The following is a 13,526-nucleotide window of genomic DNA, read 5'->3' as shown; positions in this document are numbered from 1 at the left end:
GGTCTGGGGTCATTACATTAAGAAAGTTAGGAAGCTTCCTTGCTAGAGCTGTTTCGTGTTAGATTGTCAAGCCTGACTCTAGGGACAGAGCCTGGGTGACCCCCTAGTCCTCTGCTCTCCTCCATCCATGCCACCACTTCCTTCACTTCCAGAGGTTGTTTTCAATAGTAAAGCAACTTGAAGAGGCGGGAAGTAGCATCACAAAACCCAGCCTCCTCAAGCTCATTTGTTTGCTGATCCCCAACTGAGGAGTTTAATTTGTTTGCATCCACCAGAGTGTTATTTTATGGACAGTGTATTTCATCCTCGGCTTTTGTGTCCCAAAAGTCTTTCCTTCTGTAGAGATGTGTAGCGAACCTTAATCACATATAGAATTAGCTGTGCCATGTAGTCATGGTAGCAGGGCATGGTACAATACCCAAACCACCACCAGGGCTTAGCAAGACTATTGTCAGAGCCCCCTCCTGGCCAACCTCCCCATCTGCTTTCCTAGCACAAAGGGATCCTTTAAGTTCAAGTCAGATCAGGCCACCCCTCTGCTCAAAACCCCCAGTGGCTTCGTTTCATTCCAGAATAAAGCCTGTATCCTTCCAGTGGACTGTGAGGCCTGTGTGACTTGACCCTACCCCATCGATCTGACCTCTCATTCTCTCTGCGTTCAGTCTGCTCCAGCCACACTGGCTACCTCGCTGTTCCTTCAACACCCCAAGTGCTGTATGCCTCAGGGCCTTTGCACCTACAGTGTCCTCCGCTTGGACTACTGTCCCCCAGATATTGGCATGACTTGCTTCCTCCCCTCCTGTAGACTTTTCACTCAAAGGTCACCTTATCACCAAAGACTTCACTCACCATCCCATGTACAACAGCAGTCCCCACCACGCACCACCCCCATCATAATCCCTCTCCCTGTTTTTTCCCCTATATCAATTATTATATTTAATATACTAGATAAAGAGGTGAAGTGCTGAGCCCTAGCAATCACTTTTTTTTTATTGTGCATCTCCCCCAATAGCATCTGTGAGAATAAGACATTGTCTCTTCTGCTTACCAATATATGCCTTGTATCAGAAAGCTCCTAGCATTTGGTAGATACACAGTAAATAAAGTCATGGTTCTATACCAGAGTTTGGTATATAATAAGTCAGTGAGTGTTGCCTATTGGACTAGTATTCCTTCCTTAGAAGTCCTTTCACCCTTGACTCCCGCACGTTAGACTCATCAAAGACAAGGAGACCAAGGGCACCATTCAAGGAACCACCACTCAACTCAGGCAAGACATGTGGAGGTGGCTTCCCATGGCAGGATCATTGTGGCACATTGTCTGGGTCTCCATCTTGGTTATGCTAACAGAGTGGGTCAAGCTCTAGACCACATGTGTCAAACACAAGGCCCTCGGGGCAAATCCGTCCTGCCAGGCCTTGCAATGTGGCCCGCACCGCGCTGCCTTGCAATGTGGCCTGCACTCCACTGCGTTTCCATCACAATGACAGTTTATGACTGTTCAGTAAACCATTCGGCCCACGATTTAGGCTGGATTTTAGATTTTGGCCCCTTCTCTGATTGAGTTCGACACCCCTACTCTAGACTGACTCCCTCACAGGAGCCCAGATTTCCCCATTCATCCATCCATGGTGAAGAGGACTCACATCTCCTTCTCAGCATAGTCCCTTCCTGAAAGGAACTCTATATAAGAAGTGAGGTCAAAATCAGAAGCTTGCTTGAGGAGCAAGAAATCAAAGCAAGAAGGAGACATTCTGAGGCCACCCCTCCCTATAGAATCCTACCTGCTGGAGGGGAGCAGAGTTTGTGGGCTCAAAGTTGGACGGGCCTGGGTTCAAACCCTGGCTACCACTTTTAGCTATTATGACTATGGGCAAGTTCACCCCTCTGAGCTTCAGATTTTTCAATCGCAGTTGATGATGATGATAATTTGTACTCCAGATGGTCCTTAAAAGGACTCAATTAAATAATAAGGATAGGAAGTGCTAAGCCCATGGTACCCACTTATCAATGGCAGGTGGTATGACTTTATTTCCCTTCACTGAGCAGAACATGCTCACTTCTGAATTGACCTTGACTTGCTCTTGCTCTGCAGGCTCCCTTTCCACTCGAGGCAGACCACTGCTCTCTGTCAGCCCCCTTCTCTGAGCCTTGTTGAGATTTCCAAACCTGTGGATCCTTCACAGTCTCACCTCAGAGACCTCTTGTATTTTAAGGGGATTCTGTGGATTCCGTGTCACATCCATTAAGTGCTGATCTCACTCATATAATTCTCAGGAGATTACCTCATCGTGCTCATTTCCATCTCAGTCTTCAGAGGGCACCTTCCTGGGGTCTTGGCTGTATTGACTATACTGATCCTATTTTAAATAATAGTGAACAGCTGTTGCTTACGGCCAATGCGAGTACAAATCAGAAGCTCCCTAAGCCACACAGATCCTCCTGCTACCATCTCAGGTGGCTTTTTTTAATAATACTTCCTATATAATAAAAGAGTAATATGCAAATTGACCGAACAGCAGAACGATGAGCACTTCTCACCAGGGGGCAGATGCTCAATGCAGGAGCTGCCCCCTGGTGGTCAGTGTGCTCCCACAGGGGGAGCACCATTCAGCCACAAGCAAGGCTGTCAGCTGGCGAGTATAGAGGCCCACCTCCATGACAGCACTAAAGATGTCCAACTGCAGCTTAGGCCCGCTCCCCATGGGCCTAAACTGTCAGTTGGACATTCCTGGAGAGCTACTGGACTACAAAAGGGCACAGGCTGGGCTGAGGGACCCCCTTGTCTTCCCCCCACCCCCCAATGCACAAATGTTATGCACCAGGCCTCTAATTTTAAATATATTTTTATTGATTTTAGAGAGGAAGGAATAGGGAGAAAGAAAAACATAAATGATGAGAAAGAGTCATTGATCAGCTGCCTCCTGCACATCCCCTACTGAGGATTGAGCAGGCAACCCAGGCACATGCCCTTGACCAGGAATTGAACTATGACCTCCTGGTTCACAGGTCAACACTCAACCACTGAGCCACAAAGGTCCAGGCTCAGATGACTTTTAACAACAACAACAATAATAATAAATAATAATATTAAAAACAATAATAATTGCTGTCAATTCTGGAGCATTTTTTGTGTGCATTTATAAGCAGTCTACACAGCATGTGTATTACATACATTTACACATATGTACTTCATCAACTCATGCTTAGGCAGGTGATATGTATTGTCTCTTTGAAACCCCAACAACCAGGTACTTTAACTGCCATGGTTTTATAGTTGGAGGAACTAAGGAATGAATAATAATAAGCAATCATTTTTGCCCAAGTTTACGCAGCCAAGGGATGGAGCCGAGATTTGAACCCAGGCAGCCTTCTAATAGAATGATTCCTGGGCTGGCCTGTTACTTTGGCCCGAGAAAGCAGCTGAGTCTCAAATCAGTCATCCAGTAAAAGGTCTGTGCCCTCTCCCTTGCCCTTGAGTGCAGTTGCCTTGATCTCCACCATGCCTCCCGTGGCCCCCAATGAAAAAAGCCAAGTCCACACTCTGAGTCCTCAGTGATGACCTTTTTTCCCAGTGCCTGACCCTAAACAGTCCCAGGGGAACAGGGACAGCTGGTCAACCCCATTAACAGCAAAGACTGTACAACCAGTCCACCTGGTGTCAAACCCTGGGTCCACTGCTAACCGACTCCGCAACCTTGGCCAAGTTACCTGAGCCTCATGTCTCTGCCTATAAAATGGGAATAGTAACAGCGACTGCATTATCGGGCTGTTGTGAGGATTAAATGAGCTAATGCATGAAAGGCACACGGGAGAGTGACAGGCACACCAAAATGTCTATATGCGGGTTGGCTGTTATTGTTGCCATTATATTAAAAGCTTTCTAAAATCCATAACTGCAGTCCTTGGGCATATTCTTTGCCCTCTTTTAAAACATCTATAAGAAACACGCATTTTAGTGATTTCCTTACATTTCCTAAAATTGTGCTGCAAACAGCGGCGGCAACAACAACAAAAAATACAAGGCAATTTATCGTTGGCCTGATTTTACGCCAGGTAAAAGAGAGCCATCAGCCCGTAGTAAGTAACCAGTCCGTGCCCGCCGGCCTCCTAGGTGTTATTTGTATTTTTATGACTCTCCTGTGGCTATAAGGATGCTCAGTGGGTGTAGAAATTGGATGGTTAAAAATAACAAATAAGAAATCAAAGTCGTGCCTTTGTCCCTGTTTCCGTCCCCGGTAGGTACCACATTCATTATTTGCCGGGCAGCTGTGGGAATAGCGGCACCAGGTACAACAACTTGATTACCCTCCAAAAACCAAATTAAACCACTGGGCCTTCTTATTATCGTCGTCCCTGCCTTTGTGGAACACTTGTCACCCTCTTAATCCACCCGTGCGCCTCCGCTCCTGTCTTGCCAGGCTCTCTGTTCTGTCTCCCGCCGTCAGGAGGTATCAGCTCCGTCCACCTCCAGAGGCAGAGACCCGCTTCAGCTCTCATCCACGCTGCTGTCACCGGCTTGGTTTGGGACCCTGGGCCACAACCAGCTGTCCCTTTGCTTGGGGACATGCCATCCATCCAGGGACTTGGGGCGTGGCCAGCAGGAAGCTCTGCCTGTCACCTGGCTGCCAAATCAAGGGCACAGAGAAGCAGCAGACACCGCATGGTGTAGCTATGCGTGCATTGGGCACATGGCCCTCCCGCAGGTCCAGGGCAGGCACGGGGAAAGCAGCCACATAAAACCGAGTCACCGTCTCTGCATACAGGAGGCGTAGCAGCCTCACATAGGAATCATCCAGAAAGCTCAGAAAACAAACATAAATAGTGATGCCTGGGTCTCCTCTTCAGAGGTTCTGACTTCGTGGGGGCGCAGCCTAGCATCGGGGTTGTTCCCAGCTTCCAGCTGATGCTCAGGTGCAGCCAAGTTGAGGCCGTGGCCTTAAACAAAGGCTTCGTTAGGAGGAAGGCAGGTGCCGTGGCCGGACTCCCTGAGGCTGCGGAAGCAGGTTGTGGGTGGGGAAGCCCAAGCTGGCATCTGGGGTCTCCCTAAGCAAATGCAGGCTGAGCCACTGAGGCAGTCCTCAGCCAAAGAGAGTGCAGCTCTGAAAATGGGGGTCTGCAGAGGCCAGAGGACCTGATGCCAGCCCCGGTCTAGAACCTGCAGGGCAGTGCGACCGAAGGTCAGAGAGCAGAGCCCCGAGTGGCGGGAGGTAAGAAAGAGAGAACAGGGAAAGGCCAGGGGGACTCTGGGCCTTGGAGGCCCTTTTGAAAAGGTAGGTCTTAGTCCTCAAGCCATGGTCCTCACAGGGAGCAGGCATCCGAAGCCCTCTCTCACCCCGTGGCTTGCTAACATGCAGATTACCAGGCCCCACCACTAGAGGTGCTGCCTCAGGGGTCTGGGATGGAGTCTAAGAATGTGCATCTGTGACACATTCCCTGGTGACATTGCTGCAGTTGGGCCCAAGCTCTGATCTAAAGAAGTGGGAGGAGGCTGGCCAGTGTGGCCCAGTGGTTGAGCATCAACCCAAAAACCAAGAGGTCACTGTTCGATTCTGGACAGGGCACATGCCTGGGTTTCGGGCTTAATCCCCAGTAGGCGTGTACAGGAGGCAGCTGATTGATGATTCTCATCATTGGTGTTTCTATTTCTCTCTCCCTCTACCTTCCTCTCTCTGAAGTCAATGAAAACATATCTTTAAAAAAATAAAATAAAGAAGTGGGCGGAACCCCAGGTGCGTTCACAGCAGGTGTCAGCATAGGCCGGGGTGAGACTCGCCCGTCACTAGCTCACTCGGTGGAGTAAAGGGAGGGGATAGTCCTAGGGGAGGGGGCAGCAGACTCAGGCTTGTGTCGGGCCCAGCGCTAGGGAGTGGCCATGATTCAGGCTGAGTTCACGGGGGAATCAACATGCCCTTTCCCTCCCAGAAGAGCTATTTCTGGTTTCTGTTGCCTAAAGTCTCAATGTTCTCCCCCATGATCTTCTACAAAAAAAAAAAAAAAAAAAAAAAAATTACTAAGAGCTTGAAGCATAAAAACAGCAAAAAAAAAAAAAAAAAAAAAAAAAAATAGACATGTCTTTCTTTCCCCTTCTTCCTAAAAAAAAAGGATTGCTTTTTTTAGTTCATTTTTTCTGAGGCCGAGGCTAAGCCAGCTGCCTCCCTCTCCCTGGCAGACGGAGAGGATGCTGATCAGTGAGAATGCAGGTGCGCACAGGGAATGTGCAGAGCAGACAGCTGGATGCAGATTCACATCACCTGCGGAGGCGCTGCCGCGGCTGCTGCTGCTGGGCAGAGGGGCGGGATTTCTGCCTGCCGAGCAGAAGACGAGCAGCAGACCGTGCAAAGGACCACTGGCCTTCCCAGCCCTCCTGCCCTGGCAGCCCCCACGCTCGCCTCTGTGCAAACCCTAAAGGCGTCAGATGCTGTGGAAGCAAACAGAAACATCTGCCTCTGGATTTCTCATGTCTTTTCCACCAAAGTGGGGGCAGCTGTTCAAACTCACATTCATGGCTGAGTGTCCGTGCCCATGTGTGCCTGGAAACAGAGGCTCTTGGCCATGAGCGAGAGGGACAGCCTTGCCCGTCTCCTGAGACCAGAATGCTTCCTTGGCAGCCAGTCTCCTAAAACTATTGTAGTTGGTGTTTTCCCCAGAGTGTCTCGAAGCACCAGATTAATTTTCTGAGCATTTGCCACTGCTGCTTCGTATAAATGACCACGGAACCCCTGGTGATCCCTGATCCCCAACATCTCAGCTGTTCGCAACCTTAAAGAGCCTTGGAATGTGGTGGTGAACTCTTACCCATTTCCAGTGCGTTAATTTCAATAATGCACAGCTCTCAGAAAACAGTGGTATTTAAAACAGTTTGGGGAGCCCAGCCTGTGTGGTTCAATGGTTGAGCATCAACCTATGAACCAGGAGATCATGGTTTGATTCCATGTCAGGGCACATACCTGGGTTGCTGGCTCAATCCCCAGTAGGGGATGTGCAGAAGACAGCCAATTAATGATTTTTCTCTCATCACTGATATTTCTATCTCTCTATGCCTCTCCCTTCCTCTCTGAAAGCAATAAAAATATATTGTAAAAATAATCCTATATAATAAAAGCCTAATATTAGCATATTGATCGAACAGCAAAACGACCAACGGAATGACTGGTCACTGTGATGCGCACTGACCACCAGGGGGCAGACATTCAATGCAAAAGCTGCCCCCAGCCCGCAGGCCCCAGGCCAGCCAAGGCAAGTGCCAGTGGAGTCCCGCACCCCCAACACCCTGATCCCCTACCAGTAGCTCCACAGATTGGCCCTGATTGCTGGCCAGGCCTAGGGTCCCTACCCATGTATGAATTTTATGCACCGGGCCTCTAGTGATAAATAAAATTGAAAAATAAAATAAAATAAAACAGTTGGGAGAGAGAGGGAGTTCCCTAATTAACATGCAAAAGTACAATTCTGCCCAAGAGAAAAGGTCACCATTAATTCTACCTTCAACCCTCAGGATTGCCCTTAGCTTCAGTGGAGTTTGTCCTCACTCAAGCTGGATTCTCAGGGTGGCCGTAGGGAAGGCTCTTGTCTCTTTCCTGATCTGAAGTGGAGGCAAAGAGAATGCATGGGAGAAAAAGCCTACTGCTAATTATAATATTTGTGATAGCAAAAATCATAGCAGCACAAACAGGTGCTGCTATCTACTGAGCATTTACAGTGCCCTAAGCTCTGGGCTAAAACCTTTGCCTTTGTCATTTCATTTAACCCTTCTGGCATCTGATGAAGTATTATCATCAATTCTGTTAAGTTACTCAACAAACGTTTAGTGTTCTTGACACAGAGGGTGTCTCATTGAACAAAGGGCCCACAAATCCCAGCCTTACAGCAGGTTGTGTTCTATTGGGAAAGACAATAAACAAGATTAATTAGAGAGATGTATAATTTTACTAACGGGTGAGAGGTGAGTCAACCAGCTCGGGGTGACACAGACAGCAAGAAACAGGTTTTAAGCCCAGAACTCTGACTCCACACAAGGTTAAGGTTGTCCCTTGATCCAGAAAAGACTGTCCGTGGGGAGTTAATCCAGGATGTGGCAGCTCTCCTCATGGTCTCTGGCAGTAGGCTTGCTTCTCTCACTCTCCTTGTCATCCGTCTTCATGTCCGTGCCGCCTGGTTTGTGTTCGCACTTGCATTTCCATCCGGGGCAGGGTGCTGGCTGCCCTGGTGTTCTCAGGTGTGCTTGATGCTGAATGTTAACATGCTACTTACTTCTCTTTCCATACCCCTTCCCCAGCATTGGGCACTTCTCTCTACCTCTAAATTGCTGCGCACTGCGGAACATTTCTTGATGCTTTTTTAGAAAAGCCTTTTATGGTAATTATAGATTTCTTCAGGCGCATTTATGCTCCCCTTTTTACTGTGCTGGAGACGTTGTTTTGCTCATGCCTAATTTTTGTTAGGCCAAAACGCCTGCCTACATAGTAAGTGTGTCCATGGAGAGGTGTTTTCTTTGTGTGTGTGTTTTGGAGGGGATAGGTGGAGGGGAGTGGTCAGGTTGCTTGTGGGGGTTTTTTAGTGTTTGAAATTTTATGGGTAAAAAAGCCTTGGAAACTATTTCATTTCTACTCTGCCAAAGGCATTGGAGATGCAGATTTCAGTCAGAAGTCATTCATTCATTCATTCATTCCACTGACTATTGAATACTAGCAATCCAAGAGTAAATGAGGCAGATGTGGTCCCTGTCCAGACAGAGTTACATCACAACAGTAGTGCCCAGGGTGTTGTTCAGTTGTACACTGCACAGTTCTAGGGGCAGGGTTCAAATTGTAGTTAATAATGATGTGAACACTTATTACAACTATTTTCCAATAGATGACAGTAAACTACCTTAAGGAAGGGCCCCTACATGAGCTAGCTAGTACCAAGGAGGTGCCAGACCATTGCCATACATTGTGGTAGTTGGGATAACATAGGATAGGGTAACGGTATCTGACAGGTATAGCTAGTCCAGATTTGGGAGCTTTGGAAAGACTTCCTGGACTTGAATTCTGAGTAGGACTCAGAAGGATGGGTTGAAGTTGGGCAGATGAGGAAAGGAAAAAGGAAATCGGGCCAAAGCCTAAGGGATATTGAGATAGGCTGACATGGTGAGAACCGGGTCATATAAGATTTTAAGGCAGGTTAAGGACCTTCAGACTTCACCCTGTGGTTAGTGGAAAGCTGTAGAATCTTTCCAACAGTGTCAGGAATAAAAAGAAATTGATCATGATGCAATACTGGAGGCAGGAAGACCAGGTAGGATGTTTGACAAGAGTCCTGTGCAATGTTGAGCATGGCTTGGGTTAATATAGTAGCAGTAGGGTTGGGGGTGGAGGGCAGGTTCCAGAGACATTTAGGAGGAAGGACAGGTAGGACTTGTTATAGCTAAGAGGAAGATTGGGTAGGACTTGGTTGTTGCTTAAATACATGAGGTGAGAGAGCTGGTGGAGGGAGAGTGGAAAAGGAGAATGACTCCAAGGTTTCAGTCTTGGGCAGTGGGGTACATGGCGGTACCATTCGTTGATCAAGAGATCAGAGTTTGCGGGGGGAGGAAGACAAAGGAGCCGAATTCTATTTAGTTTGAGATGCTTGTGAGTGAACAGATGGAGATGTTGAGATGCAAGTTGGAGTCCAGGTTTGGAGCTGAAAATTCAGGAGTCATCTGAATATAAGGAAATATTTGGGCTTATTTGTTTTTAGTCCCAAATTTCTGCCATGGACAGTTTGGTTCAGTGGTTAGAGCATCAGACCACAGACTAAAGAGTCATGGGTTCAATTCCGGTCAAGGGCATGTACCTCAGTTTCAACTCTAATTTTTGTTAAGGCAAAAAGCCTGCCCATGGTAACTGTGCCAATGGATTTTCATTCCTAGTGGTTGGAATTTTGAGTATAGAAATTCTTGGGAACTGTTCCATTTGCACTCTGCCAAAGGCATTGGAAGTGTGACAGAATGAGCTCAAGATATCACTGATGCCCTTGAAAGATCTCCCTGGGAGGTAGACTTTGACTTTGAGAAGGAGGCCATGCTCTCCTCTCAGGACTCTCAGGAGAGTCTATAAGTTAAGGGCCAGGCTGAAATAATCTAACACTACTGACTGCTTTCCATTCATTCAGGTGCCTACTATGTGCATGCCATGAGGCCAGGCCCTGGGCTCCAACAGCAAACAAGGAAGTCTCAGGCCTCAGGGAGCTACAGGTCAAGGGCAGGGCTTCTCAGCCTCAGCACTATTGACATCTGGGGCTGGATCAGTCTTTGTTATGGAAATTCACCTGTACATTGTATTATAAGATGCTGAGGAGTGGCATGCTCCCCAAATCTGATCATTGAAAATATCTCCAGCCTAGCTGGTTTGGCTCAGTAGATAGAGCGTTGGCCTATGGACCAAAGGGTTCTGGGTTCAATTCCGATCAAGGGTACATATCTTGGTTGCAGGCTTCTCGAGCCCTGGCCCTGGTCGGAGGCAACCAATCAACGTGTTTTTCTCACATCAATGTTTCTCTCTGTCTATCCCTCTCTCTTCCACTCTCCCTAAAAATCAATGGAAAAATATCCTCAGGTGAGGATTAACATCACAACAACAACAACAAAATGTCTCCAGACATTGCCAAATGCCCCCAGAGGGAATGATGGGGGACAAAGTTGCCTCCGTGGAAAATTATTGATTGAGGCTCATGAGAGATGAAGCCTCCAGACAGCCAGCTCTCTAGCTGCACAAAGAACTAAACCCCTGTGCCCTGAAGCCTTCTGCATCATGGTCTTGGAGATGGATGCTCAGGGAGTCAGCAGTGCCGGCCTGGAATCCAGAAGTCTCCTACAGGAGCCCTCTAGGATCCCAAGTAGGAGCCCCTAGGCCCAGTCCAACTCCAGTGACTGGATCTTCCCCAGGGAAAAGCCAGCATCCGGTAACCCATTTGCCCTCCAAACTAATTGCTCCCTGCATTTGTTTTCCCTTAAGCAGAAGCTGGCTTTGCACTTTAAAGACACAATGCATCGCAGCATCCTCAGAAGGCCACCAGCAGAATGAACTTGTGCTGGGGGTAGCTTGGGGTTGCCTAGCAACACCACGCACCTACCAAGGCTGCTTTCTTCCTCTTCAAGCTAAAAGCAAAGTCCTGTCCATTAATTCCCAGCTGCCCCCGAAACTTCTCAGAGATTTGCCAGCTTCCTACTGTTCGTGTTTTCATCTTCCTCATATGATGTGGAGAAAACCCGCTACTGTGGTCTGTTTATCTCACTTCAGTTGGTCGGGAAGGAGAAAAAAAAAATCAAGAGAGAAAGAGAAAGCAGGGGGAGGGGGGAAGAAGAGGGGAGCCTCATGCAATCTAGGAGCATACGCATTTTGAGTGCATATCTCTGACTGGCATGCTAGCGTTCTTTGCAACTTTAAATTGTACCTAGTGGACGTGGGTTTCCTACAGAATAAGGCTTCTCTTGAGACTTTGGCCATGATTTTAATCAAACATGAGACCTCAAAGTAGCTGAATAGCAAAGCCCATTTAATAGATATAATAAATGGCCCGCTAAGAAAATGTAGGTGGGTTTGGCATTTAGTGTCCTCTCTGAGGTGCACTCCCCAAAACTGGACGGGTGGAAATTGTGCAGCTGGAGGTGGCTGGAAACTGGAGCCTGGAGGTGTTCTCTTTTCCTCGAGGACCTGGGCAATGTCCCTGGGGCCATTCCTCCCGAGTTCCCTTTTGCTCCTGCAGAAGCGTTTGTCTGTGTCATTTCTCTGACAGTGGGGGTGGCTTCCCCTCCCGGCACTGACCCAGTAAGAGCAGGGAGTGTGTCCTGAGTGTTGCAGCTGGATCACGGACACTTGGTAGGGAATGACTGGACATGTGAATCTGGGCTTTGTGAGGGCCATGCAAGCATGGTGCTCCGTGTGCACGCTGGATGCCATGCAGGTTGTGCAGCAAAAAGAAAACAGTCCCCAGGCCCTTCTTTCTCTTCTCAAGACGTCGCAGCCTCCTTAGAGACTTGCCTACACCACGGTTCTCTTGTGGCTTCCCCTGCTCTCTCATCCTGACCCAGGCTACAGGGGAGAGGATGGGAGAGAAGCAGCATCTAGGAATAAAACTTTTTTTTTTAATATATTTTATTGATTTTTTTTTCTTTTTTTTTTTCTTTTTTTTTTTTACAGCAAGGAAGAGAGAGGGATAGAGAGTTAGAAACATTGATGAGAGAGAATCATCTATCAGCTGCCTCCTGCACACACCCCACTGGGTATGTGCCCGCAAGCAAGGTACATGCCCTTGACGCTCTATCCACTGAGCCAAACCGGTTAGGGCTGGGAGTAAAACTTATTAGAGAATTAAATTTCAACTCAATTTCAGACCCTCCAGACCTTTCCTCTTAGGAGAAGTCCTTTGAATCCGCATCACTGCCTCACGCCCTCCTTCGGTTTCCTGGCATTCTCAAGTAGGGTACTGGGAAGGAGAGAGAGAAAATGCCAGGGGGAGACCTCGGGAATGCTTCAGATCCAGAAGATTTGGGCCAGAAAGGCTTCAAATCAATTACCTCCATCATTTCAAAGCTCTTGATCCCTCTGCCATGACCCAATCCACCCTACACTTTGTGTGGTTTTAAAAGAGATTAAAAGAGCTCTGGCTGATTTGGCTCCACGGATAGAGCGTCTGCCCAAGCACTGAAGGGTCCCGGGTTGGATTCTGATCAAGGACACCAGTCAACCAATCGATATGTCTCTCTTGCATCTCTCTCTCTCTCTCTCTCTCTCTCTCTCTCTCTCTCTCTCTCTCTCTCTCTCTCTCTTTCTCTCTCTCTCTCTCTCTCTCTCTCTCTTTCTCTCTCTCTTTCTCCATGAAAATCAATGGGAAAATATTGTCAGGTAAGGATTAACAAAAAAGAAAGAGATTAGGAAGGGGGGATGGAGACAGATGTTGGCAGATGAGGAGATAGAATTAGAGAGACATGCAGGAAAGTTAACTTTCTGGGGGGAGGCTGAAATTAATGGTCATTTGGGATATATAAATGACATAAGAAAACCCATCTAGATATGACTGTAAATTTACTGCCTTGTACACGTAAAGCAGGTGCATTTTCTGGTATGGAGATTATGCCTCGATAAAGCTGCTAAAAGAAAGAAAATTAAAAAAAAAACAAAAACTTATCTCGGAATTCTTGCAAGTAGGTTTTGTGAGTGTGGCCACATCCTACCAGTTCTGTGCATTTCTCCACATCTTATAAAGAACGACGGAGCCACGGAGGGAGACATCCCTGCTCACTCTCGCGCCCCAGCCCTTCTTTCTTCTTTGTTCAGGCTCTGCGTGCGGAGGCGCAGGTCAGGACAGCATAGCTGCCCTTGGTCTGGGTGCTGGAGCAATTAGGGAATTAGGTAGGCTGCTGATTTCACACAAACCCACCCACCCCACCCCACCCCACCCCCCAAAAAAAACTCACAAAATAAGCATTATTCGCCCTCTTCCCTCCCCAGGCACAGGGTCCATTCCTCTGTCTTGTCCCTCAGCACCTTCTCCTTCCGCAC

General features: G+C 47.9%; 1 protein-coding gene across 8 annotated transcripts in view; it reads left to right on the top strand.

The window, feature by feature from the left end:
• Positions 1–13,526, top strand: part of TENM2 (teneurin transmembrane protein 2) — an 867,288-nt gene that overhangs the window by 761,492 nt on the left and 92,270 nt on the right. The gene's annotated exons all lie outside the window — the stretch shown is intronic.

Source organism: Pipistrellus kuhlii, unplaced genomic scaffold, assembly GCF_014108245.1.
Source record: "Pipistrellus kuhlii isolate mPipKuh1 unplaced genomic scaffold, mPipKuh1.p scaffold_m20_p_8, whole genome shotgun sequence".
In the NCBI taxonomy this organism is placed as follows: domain Eukaryota; kingdom Metazoa; phylum Chordata; class Mammalia; order Chiroptera; family Vespertilionidae; genus Pipistrellus; species Pipistrellus kuhlii.
This window is presented reverse-complemented; position numbering and strand designations above follow the sequence as displayed.